We start from the raw sequence: 23,940 nt of genomic DNA, 5'->3' as shown, positions 1-23,940 counted from the left end.
TGGCAAAAAAAAAAAGAAAGTACAGAATAATTGCCAGAGTAGAAAATGCAAATGTTTGGGCTTTACCCACCTCCAAATCTAGCATCTGCATCACCTTCCCCCACATCCCTTTTTTTTTTTTAATACTTGGGACTGAACTCAGGACAAACTAAGGATTGTTATGTATTCATTCTACTCCTTGAGACTCCCTCTCCAGTCCTTTGGCTTTTAGTTCGTATTTCAGATTGGCTTCCTGCTTTTGCCCAGCCCAGCCTTGCACTGTGACTCTCTTCCCTCCATGTCTTGAGCAGCTGAATTATACTCACAATTCATCATGTTCAGCCCAAGCTGAGCTCTTAACTCGATTAAGAGTTCTAAATTCAGACTTGATGTAACTTGAAGCCAGGAAGCCTTTTATTTGGCTTATTTTTACTGTCTAGATAGCTAGCTAGTGAACCTTCTCACACCTCTGGATTTCACAAGCACACATACACATATGTACACACCTATCCATGTGCATGCTGCCGGGCTGCAGTGAGAGAGCTCTAGTGTCACTTACACCACATCACAACTTCCAATGGTGAGACAATGCCAACTTTGTTCTCTCTCCCAGTTAACAAAATGGCAAGGGCAACAGAAAACCTCATAGAGAAAATTCTCAATGGACATTTTAGAAGCTACATTGAGTATGTGTCCTGACTGGGACCCACTAACCAGTTCATTGATTAGATAAAGCACGATACAATGCCTTGAGGCCTTATATATAAGGCTCAGTCTGGTAAGGATTGTTAAAACATTGAAAAGCCTTTTTTGTTTTTAAAGTTTTAGCAGGAATTTATTTTAGTACCACAGGATTAAAGGCAGGAGAAAACGGAGAAGAAAGAGAAACTTCTGACTCAAAATGATGGAGGCTTCTATATATCTTATGCCTTGTACCTGGGTAGATACCTCTGGTCTAGAAACTCCTAGACTTCAGACAATGGTTTGGAGTGGTAAGATGGGTGAGACCTATCCAAAATGCAAGTAACCTTCAGAACTTCCTTTTGCTAGACATACTTTTCTCTCTTGAAAGAGAGAGAGAGAGAGAGAGAGAGAGAGAGAGAGAGAGAGAGAGAGACAGAGACAGAGACAGAGACAGACAGAGAGACAGACAGAGAGACAGAGAGACAGAGAAAACAGGCTTTGTTCTGATAAGATCCTATTACCTAATAAAGACAGCAGGAATTTTCTTGTTTATTTTGTCTGTGTTGTGACTTGAACTCAGTCACAGCTGGCTTGGACATTGAATTTTTTTCACTGGAGGCTGGTGCTCTACCACTTGAGCCACAGCTCTACTTCTGGCTTTTGGGTAGTTAATTGGAGATAAGAGTCTTATGGATTTTCCTGCCTAGCCTGGTTCTGAGCCATAGTACCCAAAGATACCAGACACTGTCTTCATCTGAGGCGGAAAGAAACGGCATAAAGCGGGGCTGCATAGGCTCACCACTGTATTCCTAGGATGCTGAGATGGGAGAATTGCGGGTTGAAGCCACTCTGACCAGGAAAGTCTGTGAGACTCTTATCTCCAGTAAAACTACTTGTAAAAAATGGTGTTGTAGCTCAAGTGGTAGAGTGCCAGTCTTGAGCACAAAGAGACTCAGAGATAGCACCCAGGCCTTGAATTCAAGCCCCAGGTCCAGAAAAAATACCTATACACACATATGTGTGTATATATATATATATATAACAATATATTATATATATATGTATCAGGGTAAGCATCATCTACTACTTCTTTGATCACCTGTACGCATTTGGCATTATGACACAAAGACACACAGGAAAAATTAGTCACATTCTCAAGAAAGTTGGCCTCATAAGTATTAGGGAAATTTTTTAAGCTATCCCTACAGGTCCCCCCAAAACCCAAGAGTTTTTTCTTCAGTTTATAAAAATTTATAAAATTTCCTGAAAGCATTCACCTCACAATTAGTAATGTCTTCATCTGAGGACCTGTGTGTCTATTGTGGTTTTATTTTTTTCCATTGCTCTAATATAAATCCACTAGCAAACTACCATTTATGACCTCAAAAGCCATCTGATTTTGATCAAACATAGTCTGTAGGGAAGAAAAGCCAAGACAATTTTTACAAGGTCAGCACAGATAGATCTTTGCAGGTGTCACATGGTATTTATGAAAAATAATAGAGGCATAGTTTCTAGAAAACAGCTAGCTTTTGTAGCTGCCATAAGTTTTATGGAGGAAAGGGTGGGTACAAGAAGTCAGCCCCTGGGCCATCCCATCTTATCATCAGCTATAAATAGGAGATTTTGAAGGGTGCAGATGTTGGAAACATAGAAGTACAACCTAGGGATAGCCAATAAGGGTGTGGGCTCCCTACACACCTGATCATGTGGAAAAGCGAGTTCATTTTATTCCAATCTCATTACAGTCAAATGAGGGCCTGTTGTTGCCAATGTGAAAAGCCAGAACCTCAGCCCAGACATGACAAAGCTACTGATTTATTACGGACTTTTCAAACGAAAGGGGGAAAGTAATGTCATCCTAGGACCAGAGCCATCCCCAGATACTGTCGGAACAGCAAGCAGCTGTCTTCATGGTCTAATTTGATGAGCAAAGCAGCTTGCCACATGATCTAAATTTTGCACCACTAGGGATCCGCCAGTGTGGTTATTACATCTCCGTGGATTTCAAAAAACATTCTCTGCAATCATCCTGAGTAGCCATTTCCAGGGATAAGAAGTTAACTACCACATATGGCATAAATTCCAGAAAATTCTGCCCTGTATTGAGTTGAAGCCTCCTCAGAATTTCCATCTGTGCCCACTAATCTTCCACCCACAATGGAACACCCTAGAATAGATGTATCACCTCTTCCTTGTGACCATCCTCAAATTTTAGAGAACAGCTAGCCAATTCCTTGAATTCTCTTTTTAGGCTCTAGTGCCTGAGTGTCTTCAGCTCATGAATGACGCAATGTCAAAGTCATTCCTCTGGTCCTGTGATGGGTCTGATGATTAAAACATAAAGATACACACTAGGCACAATCCTCAAGAAGTGGGTTGTCTGGCAAGAAAGAACCTGCTATGGTCTGGGTGTAGATTGTTCCTCAAAGATACCTATGCTGGAATCGGACTCTCCGGTAAAATAATGATAAGAGGTGGTGGCACTTTTCAGAGGTGAATGAGTCACGACCATAACTTTCCTTGTGAAGGACTTGAGGATGCATTCTTAGAGTGTGTCAAGTCTCCTGGGTATGGATTACCTTCCAGGGAAATAGATTTTACAAAAGTATGAGATGTCTCTTGCTTCCTTTCTGCTATACTGCTGTCCAGCCACGGAACCCCTGACAAATCTCCTACCCTCCTTTACAGCCACCAGAAATGTGAACCACATAAGCCGCTTTGTCTGTTTCCTAGCATTAGGCATCCTGTCACAGCAATATGAAATAGATGGACAGATGTGCTACTTCTTTTGTGGGTTTATTCACTTTACTTCTTTCAATGTATTCAAAAGTCTTCTTTATAGCTTGAGTGGATTATACAGGCTTTATTTTTAACTAAAAACTCCAGGAAGTGGAGGTGTGATTCATAGGGTAAGGCACTGGCCTTGAGAGAAAATACCAAGCAATGCAAGAGCGCAAGGCCCCGAGTTCAACAACAACAACAACAAAAACCCTTGAATTATTATCACTTGAATTCCAAATAAACCAGGTCTTATTCACCTATACTAGTGTGTGGGAAGTTGGGGGGGGTATAAAATTAATCTCCTTCTCTTTTTGTCCTGTACTCTGTCAAGCTTCTTTTGAATTATTTTTTTTGAATTATTATGGCTTTATGGTGATAAATTGTAGGTCAGCCTGCTGAGGCTGGCTTTGAACCGCAGTTCTCAGATCTCAACCTCCTGAGTAGCTAGGATTATAGGCGTGAGCCACGAGTTGAGTCCTCTATATAGGGTTTCAGCAGCTTTTCCCAGATTCCTATCAGTTATGGCTGACCATAAAATAATGAATGCAAACAACACCATCAGCGCTATCTACCACATAGACAGTAATCCACCGTGCCATCCACGCAGACCTGTAATCAGTTGTGACCTTGATCTCTTTCCCTCTATTACTCTCAGAAGATAAAGGGTTTTTTTTTTGAAATTCCTAATAATATTCAAGTCAATTCATTTCGTGCTCTCTTTTCCCAGCTTTATTGCTTTTCTAGCTAGCCAAGTGACTAGATTCTCCTGGTTCGTGGAACTGTTTACAGCAGGATAGCAGGATAACTCAGCTAGCTACCAGGCTGCTTGTCATACCCTGTTGCACAGCAAGCCATTTCTTGCCATTCATGAGGCCACTTTTGGCTCGTGCTTTTCAGAAGCCACAACTCAAGGTCTCTGACATTTTTGTATGCTTCTTTGTATTGGGAAGTATCCTTTCTCTTCTTCACCTTCTAAATATAAGGTTCTTGGGCAGATCATTCTGTAGTCATATAGCTCATTTTCTTTTGCATTGTTCCTTTTTCAGTTATGCCACTCATTGAGATTATTTCTGACCAGCTCTACCCTGGGTCTAAGCAGAAAGAAGCCCCTGGGTAGTAAAGAATTAGCCTTAAGCAGTCTGGCTTTTATCCTCCACTCTTGAGAAGTGATCTGTTTTCCAAAGGCTGTAGCCACTGCATAATCTGTGATTTAGATGAGGGACCATGGAAACAGAATGACAGTTCCAACCTACCCCACTCCAGTGATAGAGTCCCCACAAAACCTGTGGACCTCAAGGTTTCCACTCGTCTCCCTGGGTGGCAGGACTCCATGCATACTATGCCAGCTGGAAAGAGGCAACTGCATAAGCAAAAAAAAAAAAAAAAAGACTAGACACCTTGCATTTTGATCCCATCCCCGCTATTCCCCCACCCAAATATCTTTACCTTATGTGTTTCTTTCCATGGCTGATTTTATTTTCTAAAGTTAAATTGTAGACCTGGTGTTTTCTTTAGTTTCACAAGTCCTGCTAGAGAATTACTGAAACAGACAATAGTCCTGGGACGAGTGGACTTGTCTGTAACTAATACTTATCTGTAGCTAAGGGACATAGAAGCCAGAGCACGCTCTCTGATACTACTGCATTCCTGCTTGGCATTCCAAAGGATTCAAAAGTCTCCATTTGGATCTGGAGTTCAAGGCCATAATGAAGACATGGAATTTTGTGTTTTAGGGTTTTTTTTTTCTTTTTCTTTTTCCAAAGCAGCAAGAGTGGACATATTTTTTTTTGCATTTAATAGGTTGTGAACCTGATTTATAGCTTGTACATATCCAGACATAAAGTATGTGTGCTTCTATTTGTACGCTTGCCTCAAGGCCCTGAAATGTCAAGTGCTTGTCTCTTGCTGATTGCAGGGATTCTGTTTTTAGAGGCTGCTCCCCGATGATAGCATCTTTTAAGATGGGCTGCTTAAAGGTTAACAAAGCACCACAGCTACATTTTCTCAGACTAGTTTAAACTGTGTAATAGGTTGTTAAAATGGAATTTTATTTGCCTTGTTTTCTGCTGAAGTTCTAAAAGACAAAGAAAAAAAGTAATCACTATTCTCATTTCCCAAAGTGAAGTGCTAGACTACTACTTCAGGTTATCAACTGCTGCATAAAAAGTGGGATCAAAACGTAACAGCATAAAACAACTGATTTGCTCAAACTTTCTTTGGCTTAGATATTGGTACATAGTAGAGACAGAATGGTTGGCCTCCACCACTGATGTCAGCTCTCTCGGCTGGCTAGCTGAGATGGCTCTCCAGGGTCCTATTGCTAGGCTCTTCGATACCTCAGCATTTTGGTTCCTCTGTTCTCTTTGGTGCCCTTTCTACAGGGCTAGCTTGGGCTTCCTCACAGTATGGCAAATTGGGTTGTTAGCTTTCATAATGTTTCTGAGAAAGAGATGAAGATATCAGGGTGCTTCCGGGCACTGATATAGCAATAATTCTACCAGGTCTGGCTGATCAAGGACTAGCCAAGCTTCAAAGGTCCATGGCAGAAACATTCCCCACTTCTGCATGAGCAGAGCAGGTTTCAGGGATAAGGAAAATATAAGTGGACTATCTTTGGATGTGGCTGACGACTATGTGAGAAGAATTTGCCAAGAAACTGATGACTTTTTACAACCCTTATCTGTAAATCAACTAAAGTGTTAAGAGGCTTGGAGTTAGAAGTGAGAGTCGTTGAAAACAGTTATTGGAGAGCCTAGGCATTTTTTTTCCTGCCACTCTTCTTCTTGGCCTCAAACCCATATGAGAGGCTTTGAGGAGTCATGGTAATTTGCTCTATTTTCTCAGGTTTGACTTCCAAAACACAGCCAGTGTCATTTGCCTACCAGCTGCACTCACCATGTCCTAGAAGACTGCCTTCACAGTCTTTGAACACAGCAGCATTACTCACCACAACTAAAAGGTAAAAGCCACCCAAGCATCCATTGGAATAAAACAAGATGTGACGTAAGTCTGAGCAGCTGAGTAGAGTAATCCAGCCAATCAGAGGAGCTTGGAGCCTTCAATACTACTGTGCGATATAAATTTCCTGCGGGGCTTCCTTCTTTGCTTGTGCTTTGATTTCTTATTGCACAACTGGGCCCGAGGGACATGCCAGTGCAATAAGATGAGCCACGTCTTTCATGAGAGTCCAGCTCATCCTATGAGAGAATTTGCAAAGAGTCAGGAGCTGGCTCTGGGAACAGTCACATGGCCCAAGCTTACAAGGCCACCAGTATCCTACACTCTTCAAAAGGAAGAGATCCTTGACAAGTGGCCAGGCCTTTCTGGCTTGCAGGGGTCCTTCTGCATGAGGATGGGGTGAGCAGACAGTAGCCATATATTTTGCTGTGTTCCATGGAGCCTTCTTCAGTGACAATGACATATCCCGCCTTTTAACCCAGTCACGTCTTTGGAACTTAATTTTTTAAGCAGAGCTTTTCATTGTTTGAGAGGTGTGTGTGTGTGTGTGTGTGTGTGTGTGTGTGTGTGTGTGTGTGTGTGTGTGTGTTTATGTGTGTGTTATTGGCAGCTGAACCTAGAGCCTCTCCCTCTCCAACTTCTTTCTGCTCATGGCTGGTGCTCTGCCACTTGAGCCATGCCTCCAGTTCAGTTCATGTATTTTGCTGATTGGAGATGATCTTGTGGGTTATTGGCCCAGGTTGGCTGTGAATCATGATCCTCCTCTATCAGTCTCCTGAGTATCTAGGGTTATAGGTGAGTTCTCTGTGTTACCACATCTGTTCTTCACGAGAATGGAGGGTGCTGACTGATCATTCTAGGAATGCCTATTCGGTGACAGATTATAGATCCATGTTGTATAAATTGAGTACTGGGGACAGAAGACCACTGAGAATGTAGACGCAGAATGTAGACTCAGTGTAGACTCAGCAGGCAAGAGGCTACTAGAATTCCAAGTACCAGGCTACTCTGTGAGACGATGCGAGTCAAAATTACACAGCTGCCTGTGGGGGGAGGGGGATGGGAATAAGGAATAGAGTTAAAGGCTGGTCTTTCCCATCTGAGTCTTGGCCTAGGCCCAGCCCTGTCTATATGTCTCCTGCTGAGGTTTCCCTGGCACTGGAAAGTACAGGCCCAGAATCAGAATCCTTTATGGGCTAGGCCAATGTATGGCTGACCAGACAATTTTATTCCACCATAATATAATTACTAGAAATAGAAAGTCCTTGGGGTTTGGGTTTAGAGCCCAGATGAGGGCTGACTCTCATGGAGCTGCCAGGAGATGAAATAGATGGAGAACAAGCCACACAGAAACGTATTCTGTATGCATGCTTGTAATGACTGAATCGCTGCTTCCTTAAGATTCCCATCCTGCCTTCATCAATGTTTCTTTCAGAGATTCATTTACTATCCTGCAGCATTTTTAAAGACGGCCCCAAATTCTTTGATTCTGCTCCTTTGGGGTGAGGTTTATACCTTTTCCATGAATCTGAGCCATCCGGAGCCTATGCCTGCCATTAGTATATGGTAGAACTGAAGCAAGGTGACTGAAATCATAGATGAGGCTGGCATGGTGCCATGGGGCACCATCTACCACCCTGACTAAACAATCCATGAATAGGAAGGAGACACGTGGAACATTCTCATGACCCAGCACTTAGACTCACCCTATCAGTATAGAGCAGGATGAGAGAGAGAGACAGACTGGGCATAGCCAGTCTGGATTTCCTTCCAACCAGCCCACATCTCGAGATAGCAGTGTTTCTCCATTCCCTTCTGAGTTCTTCATTCAGCATCAGAAACCGAGATATCATCTCAACATCTGTCCTCCAACTAGAAATAACACAGGCTGCTTTTGATGGCTAAATCAACATTAAGGAATGGGAACAGGAATTTCTCTCATGAAGAGCCAGGTGCCCTGGAGAAGCATATGGCTGGTTCAACAGCTGCCTCTCTGGCTCTGCTGTGGGGGGGTTGTTTTCATGGGAACACTCCTTTCTTCGCTCTTTACTGAGCTTCTCTGAAGGCAGCTTGACCCTGGAGAATTTCCTGAGCCAGATTGAGAAGGGGCAGTGGTGGCAGATGCTTTTTCTTTCTGTTGCTTCCTGGATCTGCCAGTGGATGAGAGAGATGAGAAATAAGGGCCTTCCTGATACTATTAGGTGGTCCACAGCCCAGGCTTGCTCAGAAGAAGGAGAAGGAAAGGAGGATAACGATGGTAGGAAGTTTATAGGCCATCCCACTTCTCTAGGAATTCCTCTGCAAGAATGAAGAAGCAATCATTCTACTGACCTCATGTTGTTTTCCAATGTAGGATGGAATACACATCACATAGGATATGGTGACATGGGAGGCAGCCAGCCTTCGGTTTAAATTTGGATTGAATTCTCTATGCAAGAGACAGCTTTGAGAAATTTGGGAATGATTGTGAAGTGGAGAAACTACATTGAGTCTTTCCTCACGTGGGAGATTTTACATTTACTCGTTCATGTGGCAGATTCCCTAGAATACAAGTTTGTATCCTATGTGGTTTTAAAGTTAATGGAAAGAAATGGATTGTTCAAAGTCACACAGCTATGGCATCTGCATAGTTCCAGGGTTTGGAGATGAAGTTCACTGATGACAAGCCATCAATGCACAGATTCACCAGGGCAGTTAACCCCAAAGGGAATTCATTGGAAGAGTTTGCAGGAATGTGTGGAATTTTAAAACCAACAGGCAGCGGCACTTTTGGGGGGAGTAATGGGAAGGTTAGAGCTTGGAGACTGGCTTCCCCAAGTATTACCACTGAGATGAATAAACTCCAGTGGCTCTCTATGTTTTCATTACTCTGCTCTTTGTCTTCCCCCATAGGGAAGGAATGATAGTGGTTCAAATCCCTGAAAGGGTCCTGGTTTATGAAGCTGGGTTACAGCTGGTGTACCTTGTGGCTAGTGGATACCTCTCAGCTTGACAGGGTCCTAGAGATGGCTTTGAATGACTGACTACTTTATGGGAGGGAAAAACCATTTGGTCCCTGATGTGGCAATGGTAAGAGATTCTGGATCTTTAAGCGGTAAGGCCTACTATGAAATATATAGGCCAATCGGCAAGGTACCTCAGAAGGAACTGATGTCTTTCTTATGGGATTTGGTTGGTTCTTGCAAATGATTTGTACTAGATCCTTCTCTCTACCTACCTATCTCATTAGGTAATCTCTCCTAGTCACATGCGCTCCCACCTACCTTCGTGATTCTCTCACCACAATGACCTCACCAGAGACAGAAGCCTGTACCATGCTCTTGAACCACCAGGACAGTGAACCACATAAATCTCTTTTCTTTTATGAAGTGCCCAGCCTTGTGTTTGTTATTATAGTAATGAAAAACAAACACAAGGGACTTTGTACTCATACATGGCTCTTTGTTTATGTCTATACTACTTTATTCGTTCATGGCTGACACTTCTACCAAGAGGCCGAGAGGGAAGAATGAATGCCTCGGGAGTGGCCAGAGGGAAATTCTCCCCTGAGCCAAGAGTAAATCGCTGGGAAACCCTTTAAACCCAGAGCAGATTGAATTACACGTTACTTTTTTTTTTCCCCTGCTGCTCTGTATAAGACATTTTTGCCTGAGCCACAGGCTTGATAACAAATGCAGTAAATGTGGGGCAAAGGCTGATTTAATGTAACAATATGTGATGCTGATGTAATGTATGTAGTAAAGAAGAGTAGCTATTGAGTTATAAATAATCCTTTTAGAGCAATCTTGACTAAGTCTGATACCAGATGTATAGTAAACACACTTTATGGAAATTCTTTTCCTTTGAAACGATGGGGAAATGATCTATACTATAAAGTTACATGTGTGTTGCTCATGTGGGCTTTATTTTGTGCTTTTTCATGTGATTTATTTAACACTTCTTTAGTCATCTAAATAGAATAGTCCTCTCTAAGCATTCTTGGGCTCAGAGCACACACACACACACACACACACACACATACACACACACACACACACCAGAAAAAAATTGAATCATTTCACAACATCAAATTCTAAGGTTGGCCTTTTATTTTGTGAATCTAAATTTTAATGATACCAGATGAAGTGTCACACCCCTAAGAAATACAATGTCCTTTTTGCAATCTGATTTGGAGAAGATCTAGAACTTTCTCTCTTTTCAGAAAAAGCCTTGATGGAAGTTTGGAAGCAGAATTTTTTTTCCGGTCAATTTTGGTTTATGACTCCTAAGAAGGCAGCCCTATTCTATTTCTCCAGCCTGTGCCATTATCCTCATGCTTCTTTATAATATATTAATCTCATCTGTAGATCTTCTAAAAAGTGATTTTTGTGTGTACTATTTTTTATCCTGTGTTTGTTATCTATGTTGCACTGCAGCGAGATATCTGAGATAACACACTTATGAAGAGAGAAGGATTATTTTGACTCGGTCTTTGATGGAGTAGACCCATGGCTTTCAGCCTAAGGCAAGCAGCACATCACAGCAGGAGTAGACAACAGAGCAAAACTGCTTACCACATGGCTAAGAAGACATGAGTAGGAAGGGAGAAATGTCCCATGGTCCCCTTTGAGGGGCCTAAAGACCTCCCACATGAGGCTGATACACTAAAGCATATACTAGGAGGTTTTTGTTGTTCTTGTTATTGTTGTTGTTACTGTTTGATCATTTTGTACTCATTCTGAGGCTTGAACTCAGTACCTCATGCACTTGCCTGGCATTTGTTGCTCAAGACTGGCACTTTGCCACTTGAGCCATATCTCTACCTCTGGGTTTTTGCTGGCTGGCTAACTTGAAAGAAGTGTTTCATGTATTTGTCTGCGCTGGCTGGCTTCCCACTGCAGTCCTCAGATCTCAGCTTCCTAAGTATCTATGGTTACAGATGTGAGCTATTAGCACCCTGTACAGTAGGTTGTTGTCATTTTTGTTGTTTTAATCACTGTGGTACCTCATTCCTTTCTTTTACATCTCCATGGAGAATGTCACATATGAACTAATCGTTCTTGGTGCAAACAGTGGGTCATGCACAGAATTAGGTCCTGTATAGATTTTGTTACTCAGATAATAAACTTCTGCAATAGGCATGGTGCTCTACTTTGAATCTGGAGCCCATGTGTGGAAAGCTTGGCCATCAACTATGACATTACTAGGATCTGGTGGAGCCTTTAAAGGTAAGGCGGCGTGGAAGGTAAGTTCAGTCATTGAGGAGGGGCATGCATTTGAAAGGGATACTGAAACCTTGGCTCCTTCCCCTGTCTTCCTTTCATTTCCAGGTACCATGAGGGAGACAGGCCTCCAGGCCTCCTCTATCCCAGGCTCCTAGCATGATGGTAGGGCCTGGGCCATTATGTTTGTGCGCAAGGCTAGTTCTCTACCACTTTAGCATAGCTCTACTTTCATCCTTTTGCTGGTTAATTGGAGATAAGAGCCTCATGGAATTTTCTGTCAAGCTGGCTTTGAACCAGGATCCTTAGATCTCAGCCTCCTGAGTTGCTAGGATTATAGGCATGAGCCAGCATTAGCACGCATCATTCCCTGTGGCTTATTATAAACTTGTCCTTTAGCCAAGATATCCTGTCTCTCTGTGAGGATGGGTACCACCCCCTACCAGCAAACACTGCTCTGAGCTTGCTGGAAGGGTTGGGCAAGCTCAGGATGGTGTCTGAGGGCAACACATATTCCAACTCTTCTGGAAAGCAGCGAGAAGCTTCTAACCATGACGTGGGCTTTGGAATCAGGACCTTGTTTTCCACTCTTCACTGCCAGGGTCTTTCAATCACAGTCCTGGACAGCCCTGCAGAGGCCGCTCTGGTCTGTCGGGGAAGGCTGGCTCATCAGGGCTGATTTCATGGGGCTTTAGTAGCATGAGCCAGAAGAGAGGATGGCCAGACAGCAGCCTTTTTTTTTTTTTTGTCACTGGCAGCTAATCTGGGCTCTAAGCTACTTCCCAGATGGACTCTACCCACTCCTGCCAGTAGCATCTATTGCCATCCAGCCTTGCTCCAGGCACAGACAGTGAAAGGTGAACAGCCAGTATGCAGAGTTTATTTTACAAGAGGCCTTCTTGCCTTAATCCTGACCATGCCAGGAAGGTCGGAACCAGGCATGGCAAAAGGCAAAGTAGAAGACCAAACATGGCAACTCTGCTGGTTCACACTTGGTCTTCAGGACAATCCCCCTGAAAAAAATCTCTCCTGGCAGACAAAGTATACAGGTGTTGAGTATGTCCTTCTGCCTGATTCTTAAGCAACACATTGAAATCCCATAATCAGATACCAAAGAAAATTAAACCCAGAAGTTAAAAAGCAGGTGTCAGTGAGCACAGAAGATAGTGCAGATCTCTACAGAGGATCTGGCTGCCCAGGAAGGCTGCCAGACTTTTATTTCATTTTTTTAAAATTTTGTTGGTTATGGGACTTGAACTTGTGACCTGGAAGCTGTCTCTGAGCTCTTCACCTCAAGGCTAGGACTCTACCACTTTGAGTCACACCACTACGTCCTGTTTTTCTGGTGGTTAATTGGAGATAAGAGTTCCATGGACTTTCTTGCCTGGATTGAACCAGGATTCTTGGATCTCTGCCACCTGAGTAGCTAGGATTACACGTGTGAGACACCAACACCCAGCTTCTTTTCTTTTTCAGGTCTGAGACCAGTACTTGCATTTAATACCAAAAACTCACTCACCAGTTAGTGTTCTACCAACTGAGCCATACCCATAATCCCTCTTTTTTTTTCTTTTTTTTTCTATTTTATTTCATTTTTATTCATTTGTGCTGGTACTAGAGCTTAAGCTCATGAGCTTCAGATTTCTGGCTCACTGATGATACTCTTAACACTTGAGCCACACCCCCAGTTTAGCATTTTACTGGTTATTTGGAGATGGAGTCCCAAGGACTTTTCTGCCTAGGATGGTTTCGAAACTTGATTCTCCAGGTCTCAGACTCCTCAGTATCTAGAGCTATAGACTGAGCCTCCTGCGCTCAGCCAGATTCTGCATTTGTAATGAGCTGTTGTCCTCAGGAAAACTTTGGTAGCAAAAGTCTAATCCATGATAGTTTCAAATGGACACTATTTCAACAACCATGATTGCTTGGCAAGATATATTGATATTTGCTTATTTACTTATTCATCCAAGATTTATTGAGCTCATACAAAGTGACTTTCATTCTCCAGTGAACCCTTCAACAAATGACCCTGTGCAATTATGTATCTCTAGCTGTCTACTCAGAGATCAGGCAGGCCCAGAAGCAGTGCTGTGGCTCACCTTTCTACAGAGCAGATGAGAAGTACAATCCATTAAGCTTAATAGATCATCAATGGCTCATGTCTATCATGTGAGCTGCTTAAGAGATTGGGACCTTAGGTTATAGTTCAAAGGCTTCCCTTCCTAGTCCTTCTCTCTCTGTCTGTTCCACCTTGGAACTCACACAGAGGCCAGCGACCCTGAACATACATAGCTACTGACACATAGAAGACTAAAAATCTGAGCCTTCATAGGCTCAGACATCCCCACTCCGTGGGATCTAGCTCCAGCCCCCCCCCCCCCCGACTCTGATTTTTGCCTACAGATAACTTTTCTTGTTTCTTCTTCTGCCATGCCTTAAGCTTACTGATCTCCAGCAAATCTTGTGCCTTAATACCTTTGCATTTGCCACACTTTCTTCCAACTCTTATCCTTCCAACTCTTCCAGCTACATCTTTTCCCAACATTTAGGTTTATTGCATGTGATTATGTCTCAGAAAAAGGAAATTTCTTCCTAGACCAACTGGCCAAACCCATCACTTTCTGTCTCATTTTTCCACTTTAGCTATTTGTTTCTGAAATGACCACATCTTCCTCCTTGGTTCTTCATTAGCAATCCCTTTGCCTTGTTCCTATTCTGTCCTTCAAGCGTTAGAAACAGTGCCTTGTTTATAGCAGGTTCTCAGCAAATTGACTACTCAAGTAGCCTGGGAAGTAAAAATGATAGGTAGACAGAGAAAAGGCAAAAATAGCAGGATCTAGAGAAGGAGAAGGCAAGAAGGAGGAGATGAAAACAGCAGTAGCATGGGAGATAGCAAATCGCAGCAGTGGAAATCTGAAAACACTTAGGCATGAGGACCTTCTGAGGTCCCCCTCTCATAGTTGCCAGCCTTGGTGGTGGCAGACTTGAAGTCATGAGATGCAAATCATTAAATGAGCTGATGGATGGCTCCTAGATCTTCATTCTGGTCCCACTCAGATGAGTCTGACCACAAGTTACTGAAGTCAGAAGAAACTAAGGTGCTCAGAGCTGACTTTGACCAGACTCTGGTGGTTCACCTCTGTAATCCTAACTAGTAAGTAGGCTGAGATTGGGAAGATAATAGTTCAAAACCAAGCAAAGCAGAAAAGTTCTCCATATCTCCCTGGAGAGAAGCTACAGAACATTCTTGTAATCCCTGCAACAACAGGAAGCCTGAGGTATATGGATCCCAGTCCATGTGCATGCTCTAATGGCACTATCTTCAAAATAACCAGTGAAAATCAAGCCTGGAGGCATGACTCAATGGTAAAGCATCACCCTAACAAGCACAAGTTTCCAAATTGGAGTCCTGATACAATCAAAAAGAAAAAAAAAAGATGAGCTGAATTGTGTGCATATGTCAGTTTTGGGGCTTGAACTCAAGGCCTCAAGCTCTCTCTAGACTTTTTTGCTCAAGGCTAGTGCTCTAACTCTTGAACCACAGCTCTACTTCTGGCTTTTTGGTAGTTAATTGTGGATAAGAGTCTCACAGACTTTCCTAGCCAGGATAGCTTGGAATCAGGATTCTCAGATTTCACCTCTTGAGTAGCTAGGATTACAGAAATGAACCACCAGTGCCTGACAAGAGCTCACTTTTCACTGGGCCTCATTTCAGCCTGATACCCCATGGTGCCTGGTCCTTTCTTCTTTGCACATTTCCCTGAGTGGTGAATGGTACTATGAGCATTGAGACAAAAGCCAAGTGTTGAGTGAGACTCACAGCTGAAATTTGCCTCTTGCAAGAAGACAAAGGAAGGCCAAAATATCTGGTCCTGGAAGCATCCTTACAGCAAGTTCTCTTTTTATCCTTCCACTCCTTCCTCGAATTGAGGACTGTGGCCTTTGGCCAGATGTATGTACATACTATTCTTAAACATTAAAGACACCCAGTATTTTTTTTTGCCAGTGCTGGGACTTAAACTGTGGGCACTACCCCTAAGCTTCTATTGCTTAAGGCTAGCACTCTACTGTTTGAGCTGCAGTGCCACTTCTGGCACTTGTTTTTGAGTAGTCTATTGGAGATAAGAGTCTCATGGACTTTCCTTCCCTGAGAAGGCTTTGAACCTCGATCCTCAGATCTGTGCTTCCTGAGTAGGATTATGGGTGTAAGCCAATGGCACCAAGCAAAGACTCCCAGTATTACCAAGAGTAATATATTCCTGACTGAACAAAGAAGATATTGAGACCCTGGCTAAATGGGCCCGGAGGTGCAACTTGGTTGACAAATATAAGACACTTCCACTCAGACATTCATCCCTTAGTGACCTACTCCATACTGCCAGGGGATGATTGTGATAGAAAAAGAATTAAGAAGTGAGGAAGAGAGATTCACACTGATATGAGAAACAAAAATATTCCAGATTAATCCTTCTTCCCCTCATGAACATTCCTAAGTAGTGTCATGCCCCTAAACACCCTGCTTTTTAGCCAGGGTGTTTCTGAGTTCTGACGTGCTCAGCTCTGACTTGTTTGTAGGCTCTAAGGAGATAGATTGTCATGGCAGGCAGAACCTGACATGGACAGGTCATTCAGAGACATTCTCTGCCAACTTCCTGTCGGTTTGATTTATCAGAGCTTTGCCTGAACAAGGGCTGTGGGAGAAAAGAATGTTGTAAAGCACACCTGCACAAACTCTCCCAGCGAACCTGGAGGTTGCTCCTGTTAGTCCATCTCACGTGTCAAGCATGAGTTTTATTTCGCCACATATTTCTCTTCTCGGTTCTTTTGAATTGCATGTGAAATCCTGCAGGACCGCAGGAGCTGAACCTTGCAAAAGAAGTAGACAAGAACATTAACCTTGTATGGTCTTAAGCAAGGGAAATTACTTGCAGAACTGTGGTGACTGCCCAGATAAAAATTATTTGGATGGCAGGGACTCAAACAAACTGTGCCGTAGACCACATGGTTTACAAAGGAGAAATCTGCTAATTGAAAGACATTGTTTAGGGAGGGATCAGAGCCCAGGACATAAATTCAGCTGCAGTCTCAGCCCTTACTCTTGTGCTAGAAACCAAGACAAAGATGAAGGTTTTGTCCCATTCAAAGGTGAAGAGAAGAAATGTTGCAAGACAACATAGTAAATAGTAAAAACAATCCTTTTCCTTATCCTACTGATGGTTATGGTTTGCAGTTTCTGACAGGCTCATGTGTTAAAGGGATGGTTGTCAGATAAAGGAACATTTGGGAGGTGAATTGGAGGGTACTGAGTTCATCAATGGATCGGTCATTAATAGAGTCATATTTTGATGGTGTGATTGGACAATAATAGCAACTAGTGAGGCCAGACTGGAGGTGGTAGGTCACCTGGGGAGGCCTTTAAAAATATCTTGCCCTTGGCACCTGCCATTCTCTTCCTCTATGCGTCCTGGCTGCCATGAGGTGAGAAGCTCTGCTCCAGCACATCTCTCCATGACATCCTCTCTACTGCCAATAAGAAACACAGCTGGCAAACCATGAACTGAAACTTCCTCAGTATTTTGTCACAATGATACAAACTGACTAACACAACCCACCAAAATAAGTCAAGGTGAGATGTGGGAATTACTCTCATATAGAACTCCAAAGGCCTAGTAATTCAAGGACAAATTAGCAGTCAGTTCATTGACATTTTTAATGTGCCCAAATTACCCCACATACAGGCTCTTTCCAAACGTAATGGAGCTCTGTAGGTCACAGATGTGAGGGAATTCTTCTGTGCTGGTAGAGGACTTTAGTAGACCGCAATCCCCTTCTTTATTCTCCCTGAAAATGCCTCTGGAAGCTGTGTTCTCCTTCTCAAAGGGCAATATTTTCAGAGAAAGGGGCAGTCTTTCAGAGTGGCATGTAGTTAAGGTTGGAATGCCTGACACTCATATTCTGATCCTTTCTGATGAGTCTCCCTGACCATAGTTCATATTTTCACTTCCTCTCCTTAAGTATGTGCCTTTATCAGGCCTCAGTCTCACATCTGAACTTGAGAAATACCACAACAAACTTATTTATGCATTTGGAACGCAGGAGTGTTTATTAGGAGACCACAAGACATCCTCCATTCCAGACACTTGGAATACATACAGCCATTGTGTGGGAGGCTTTGCGGGTAGGGCCGAGAAGAGATGTTCTCTTCCCTGTCCAAGCTGATGGATACAAAGAACCAGGTGATTTTTGTGCTTTAAAATGAAATCAATAGACCCTGTAGATGGAAGCAGGGTATTTGGAGAGATGGCTACCTCTAAGTCTAGGGCAGAAAATATAACAAAAGGGGAGCTGCAAGGAAACCATCAAAGATCAAGGATCATGGGAAAAAGTCTGGATCAAGATTAAAGGACTCAATAGGGGTCAAACGTGAAAGCATGAAAAGGATCAGTTGAATGCAGCTGCTTGAAACACATTGAATATATAAAAGCTCCATGAGTTCATCATAATCATCATCATCATCATCATCATCATCATCATCATCATCATCACTTGAAACTCTCATTCTCCATCAAAAAACAAACCAAATGAATCTAAACCAAACAAAACCTCTCTATTTAAGGTCTTCTTATAGGAAGACAGTGGTAAAAGGAGGAAAACAAATGATGCTACCAATCATAAATGTGGGATAGCCTACAAAATAAATGATCCTGTTTTTGCCATCAATAAATAGCATGAGGGGCTGGGAGCGCAGCCCAGTGGTAGAGTCCTGGCCTAGCATGCATGAAGCCCTGGGTTTGATTCCATGGTACCACATACACAGAAAAAGCCAGAAGTGGTGCTGTGGCTCAAGTGGCAGAGCATTATCCTTGAGCAAAGTGTATCCAAGAACAGTGTCCAGGCCTTGAGTTCAAGCCCGAGGATTGGCAAAAAAGTCAATAAATGGCATGAGGCAGAAACAGAAGCATCTGATCTAAAAGAGAATTAAGCGACACAACAACCAAAAGCAATTTGCATGTAGACCTTATTTCACTCCCACATATACCAAACCAACTTCAAAGAGAGGCAGTTAACATGATGGAACAAATTTCACCACATTGGGTTTAAGATGGCAATAGCTTGTAGAAATCTGTCTGTCTGTCTGTCTGTCTGTCTGTCTGTCTGTCTGTCTGTCTATCCATCTATTTATCTGTCATCCATATCTACCTTAATATAAAATCTATTTATCTATCTACAATATCTGAAATCATGTAGCTAATGAGTGGTAAACTGCGAGTTTGAATTTGAACTTTTGAGAATTCCCTATTCTATCTCCTTTTGGGCTGTGAAATGGAAAGACAGTATCTACCCAGGGAGACTGCTGTAAGAATTCAGTGATTGCTATTGGTCCTCAGAAGTAGGAAAGATTCCTTTCTGGCCAATAAGGCAGCACAGAGAGCATATTTGTTTCCAATTAAGTTCCAAGAATGAATTTGAAGTGGAAGGAAGCCTTTCTATTTCTTTCAATAAATAGACATAGCACCATCATAACATATTTTGATGTGTTTAATGGAATTCAGGAAGGGCCATTTTGACATCATTTCCACTGCAGACGTTTTGGTGTCAGGACTGGGAATTGAACTCAAGGTCTCGAGCTCTCACTTGGCTTTTGTTTGCTCAAGGCTGACACTTTACCAACTAAGCCACATATTTACTCCCAGTTCTTGGCTGTTTACTTGGAACTAAGAGTCTCACAGACTTTTCTTCCTTGGTTGTCTTCAGTGTCCTGAGTACCCAGGATTCACAGTCACACACAACTGGCTTCTGACCACTATCTGAAGATTCACAGAAAGCCTTCTCAGACCACCAAGCTTTTGGAGTAGGCTTTTACACCTGAATGTGTGTATACCTGCTCTGCATACCACTTGCCCTAGATGAGTATTAATCAACATAGCCTTGTGGCTATTTGTCTCCTAAGAGATGAATGTTCATCTCCAAAGGCATGCCAAAGGCGCCGTGTGGAGAAAAGCCTAAAAGCCTCACTGTAATCAATAGTATTCTTAGCAACAGTACTAGGACTATGGAAATTGCTAGCTATGTTGCAATGGATTTCTGACACCTCATTTTACGGTGCTATCCAAACAAATGTTATATGTAAAGAAAAAAATCTGACAACACAATCTTTGGATTATGGAATGCAAGGGGAATGTAAGGTTTCATGCACGCTAAACAAGTTCACACCACTGAGATATGCCCTCAACCTTGACAAGAGATATTATTAAGGGCGATGATAGCATGGGTGGTTGAGTAAGAAAATATCCTTAAAAGTACAAAGGATTCAGTGATATGAAGGGGGTTCACAGTGATAGTAGTCGTTTCTGCCTTGAATTAGTTTTGATATTTTGTGAAGTATTTTAAAACTAGCCTCTCAGTTACTTGAGAGTCAGAGTTAGGAGGATCAAGCCCCAAGACTGGCTCTCAGAAAAACAGATCCTATCTGAAAACAAACAAATAAAAAAAAAACTGAAAGCAAAAGGACTGGAGTATGGTTCAAGTGGCAGCAAGCACAAAGCACTGAGTTTAAACCCCAATACTGCATAAAGAAAATTGAATGACTGAGAGCATTTGAGATGAATCTTTGAATTTGAGAAACTGTTCATGAAAGCTGATTATGAAGCTGGACACAGTGGTAAATACTTATAGTCCAATCCATTGGGGAGGTAGAGTTAGGAAGCTCATTATCTATGACTACCCCAGGCTCAGTACAAGACCCTATATTTAGAATAAGAAAACAAAGGGAAAAAATGGCTTGGGGGAAGTTACTGAGTTCAAATCCTACTAGAGACAAAAAAAGTTAAGTTCTCAGCACTTCTTTTCTATTAGAAAAAATCACATAGCAATCAAAATTACAGTAAAATGTAGAATTCAAGTACAGTAAGATGCAGTGGTTCATACCTATTATCCTGGCACCTCAGGAGATAGAGATCAAGAAGCCAGCCTTGGCGGTGAAATCCAATCTCGATGGGAAAAGTCGGTATAGAAGGATCTTGGTCCAAGCTGGCTTAAACAAAAATCAAGATAATGTCTCAGAAATAATCAGAGCAGAATGAGCTGAAGTTGGATCTCAGGTCTCAGTATCCTAAGTAGCTGGGATTACAGATGTGAGCCACCACAGAAGGCTTATCTTGGATTTTCTTTTTTCTTTTTCTTTTTTTTTTTTTTGCCAGTCCTAAGGCTTGAACTCAGGGCCTGAGCACTGTCCTTGGGCCTTTTCTTCAAGACTAGCACTCTGCCACTCAAGCCACAACACCATTTTCAGCTTTTCTATGTATGTGGTACCGAGGAATCAAACCTGGGTCTTCGTGTATGCTAGGCAAGCACTCTACCACTAGGCCAAACTCCCAGCCCATATCTTGGGTTTTCTTAGCATACTTATTATTGGGACTGTTTTGTATACTCATACCTAATTCTAAATCTAAATCTTGACCTCTGAAACCTTTCTCTGTAGGCTAACCTTTTCAGCAACATAGTTGACATTTCTACATGAATTTACACAACTTAAACAAGACCCAGACAGAACTCTTGATCTTTGCTTACTATTCTTTCCCAAATTGGATCCTTCCACAGTCTTCTCCATCCTAAACAAATGCTACAACCTCATTCCTACTTACTCTGGATGAAAATCAAGAAGCCATCCTGGATTTCAGTTAGCTTGTTATTCTTCCACGGCAGCAAACTCAGTGGAATTTGTCACCACAGAATATCTCAAGGCCATCTGTCTCCCCATCCACTGAGCTGGCCACTGGAGCCACCTTCATCTCTCACCTGGGGTGTCACAGTATCTCTCCATTACTCTAATCACACTCTTGCTGGGAGTTTATTCTTCACAGAAGAGGGTCCCTTTGGTGAGGTAAATCACATCCTACTACTCCTCTGCTCCAATTGCCCAATGGTTTCTGCTATGGCCAACAGAACTCTGAGGGAGGTGGCGGCTTCCTGTCTGCTACCTCATTTTTTGTTAAGCTACCTTCTAAGCCTTGCCCTCTGTTGCCTTTCCCCCCTTCACATCTTTATTTCAGCAGACTAGCACTCAGGACAACACTTCCAAGTAATACTAGCGATGTTATAAGGTCAAGGGACATATACAGAAGTAAAGGACAAATGTACACTTTCTTGAATTTTACTTAGTCTTTTTTTGGTTTGTTTTCTGATTTGGAGGCTTGAACTCAGGCTCCTGAGCTTCCTCATGGCTAGTGCTCTATCACTTGAGTCACAGCACCACTGCTGGCTTTTTCTGGGTATGTGATACTGAGAAATTGAACCCAGGGCGTCGTGCATGCTAGGCAAGCACTCTATCACCAGGCCACGCTTCCACCCTTACTTAGAATTTGAGGGGTTGAATTTAGCATTTGGTTTTGTAATATATCCCATCCTGAAGACAAACAAATGGATACAGAGAAGTCACGATCCTTTTCTAACTCCATGTATTGAGCTGTGTATGGTCATGCCACACCGTTCCCAAGGCACATAACCAGGGCTTGCCCTTCTGCTTTTCCTCCCTCCCTCCCTCCTTCCCTCCTTCCCTCCCTCCTTTCTTCCCTCCTTCCCTCCTTCCTTCCTTCCTTCCTTCCTTCCTTCCTTCCTTCCTTCCTTCCTTCCTTCTCTGCCTGCCTGTCTTCCTTCCTCTGTGTGTGATGTGTGTGTATGTGTGTGTGTATGTGTGTGTATATGTGTGTATATAGTGTGTACATGCGCGTGCATGTGTACCTGAGTACTGGGTCTTGAACTCAAGTCCTTGCATCTTGCATTCGCACATGGCTTTTTTCCCTCAAGGCTGTCATTCTATCACTTGAAGCATACCTCCATTTTCAACTTTTTTAAAGCTGGTTATTTAGAGATCTTTCACATTTATCTGCCCAGGCTGGCTTCCAGCTTTGATCCTCAGATCTCAGCCCACTGTGTAGCTAGGATGACAGACATGAACATTAGTGTCTAACTCCTCTTGCTCTATTCTGACATCAGCTGATTAATCAACCTGACTATTCACTACTTTCTTAAACCAAAAGTGTGCAGAGATCTCTTTTGGAGTCAACTCCAAGAACCATTGCTTGGCAGGGAAGGGGAAATGTTTCCACAGCTTTGCAAGAAAAAAACCACAGATGTTTATGGCTATTAAAAATGTGATTAGAAGTCAAGAGTAAATTAAATGAGGGACGTACAGGAAAGTTTTAAATGTTTTGCAGCTGGATAGGATCAGTAAATCTTTCATCAAGATAGAAAGTTGCAATCAAAGAAATAGATTGCAGCCGGTGGGGTGTAAGCTCTGTCTATCTACATATGTATTTTTCAGGATACCTCAAAAATGTTTAATTGTAAGGTGAGAAGACAAAGAAGCAACACTGAAGGATCGAATCTTGGAGTCCCACTGTCTAGAAATCTAGTGAGAGATGTTATTAAGGTTGGTGACATGCCCTTTGGAAAGGGTACATTCTTCTTCCTCTTTTGTGTTTTTTATTCCATCTTAAATTCTAAAGAGAAGAAAGACTGAGAAACTGCACGGTCATTCTCCCTTCTTCTCTCCTTCTGTCTTCTGTTCCTCCCTCTCCCATACCATCTTATCTAATTTGTCCTGGTGGAAAAATCTGTGCTAGAGACAGAAAAAGCTAGGTAAAAGAGCTAGGTAAGCTCTCTATTACTGGACTCTGATACCAGCTCTCATATGGAACATAAGCTACAGTCAAACTATCTAGATTCAAACTCAGCTTTTCTACTTGTTATTCCACTGATCATGGACAAATTATTATAACTCTATTTGCCTCAGTTTCTTTGCCTATGACACAGAGTTCATAAAAGTCACCTTAGAGAACTACTGTGAAGATGAAATGTGTTCATTTGGGTAAAAGATATAGGCTAATGTCGACATATGTTACTTTGATAAAAAGATACTATTATTGTTGTTGTTGTTGTTCTTTGTTTCCATCTGCTACCTTAGACATCAAAACTTTTGTATATACTACTGGAAAAATGTTTGTGCACATAGAAGTTTTCCTAAGCAAGATAACATACACATTCTTCTGGCTATCAAGTCATATCTATTACCATCCCATTTTATTCACATAAATCTTTAGTAGTATCTATAGATTGGCACTTATTTTCTAATTACAAATAACACAATAACATCCTTTATACAGGTTAAATAGTCCTTACCTAGAATATTTGGAACCAAAAGTGTTTCAGATTTTAGGGTTCTTTCACATTTTGGAAATTTGTATATTTAATGAGAATCCTTAGGAATGAGATATAAATTTAGCCATGAAACTGAGGCTGAGAATGTAGCTCAGTGGAAGGGGGAAAAATACTT

At 42.2% G+C, this 23,940-nt stretch overlaps 1 long non-coding RNA gene across 3 annotated transcripts in view; it reads right to left on the bottom strand.

The window, feature by feature from the left end:
- Positions 1-23,940, bottom strand: part of LOC150046036 (uncharacterized) — a 162,684-nt gene that overhangs the window by 72,419 nt on the left and 66,325 nt on the right. For 2 of the 3 annotated variants that reach the window (XR_016532668.1, XR_016532669.1), the window contains exon 4: positions 16,329-16,472. This is a non-coding gene — a long non-coding RNA (uncharacterized LOC150046036). Of the gene's footprint in view, positions 1-4,707; positions 4,808-16,328; positions 16,473-23,940 lie in introns of those variants that run through there. The other variant, XR_016532670.1, reaches the window with a different exon arrangement.

The sequence above is a fragment of the Megascapheus bottae genome, chromosome 26 (assembly GCF_031878675.1).
Source record: "Megascapheus bottae isolate mThoBot1 chromosome 26, mThoBot2.hap1, whole genome shotgun sequence".
NCBI classification, from domain to species: Eukaryota; Metazoa; Chordata; class Mammalia; order Rodentia; family Geomyidae; genus Megascapheus; species Megascapheus bottae.
Note: the sequence above shows the minus strand (reverse complement) of the source record. Positions and strands in the feature narration are given on the sequence as shown.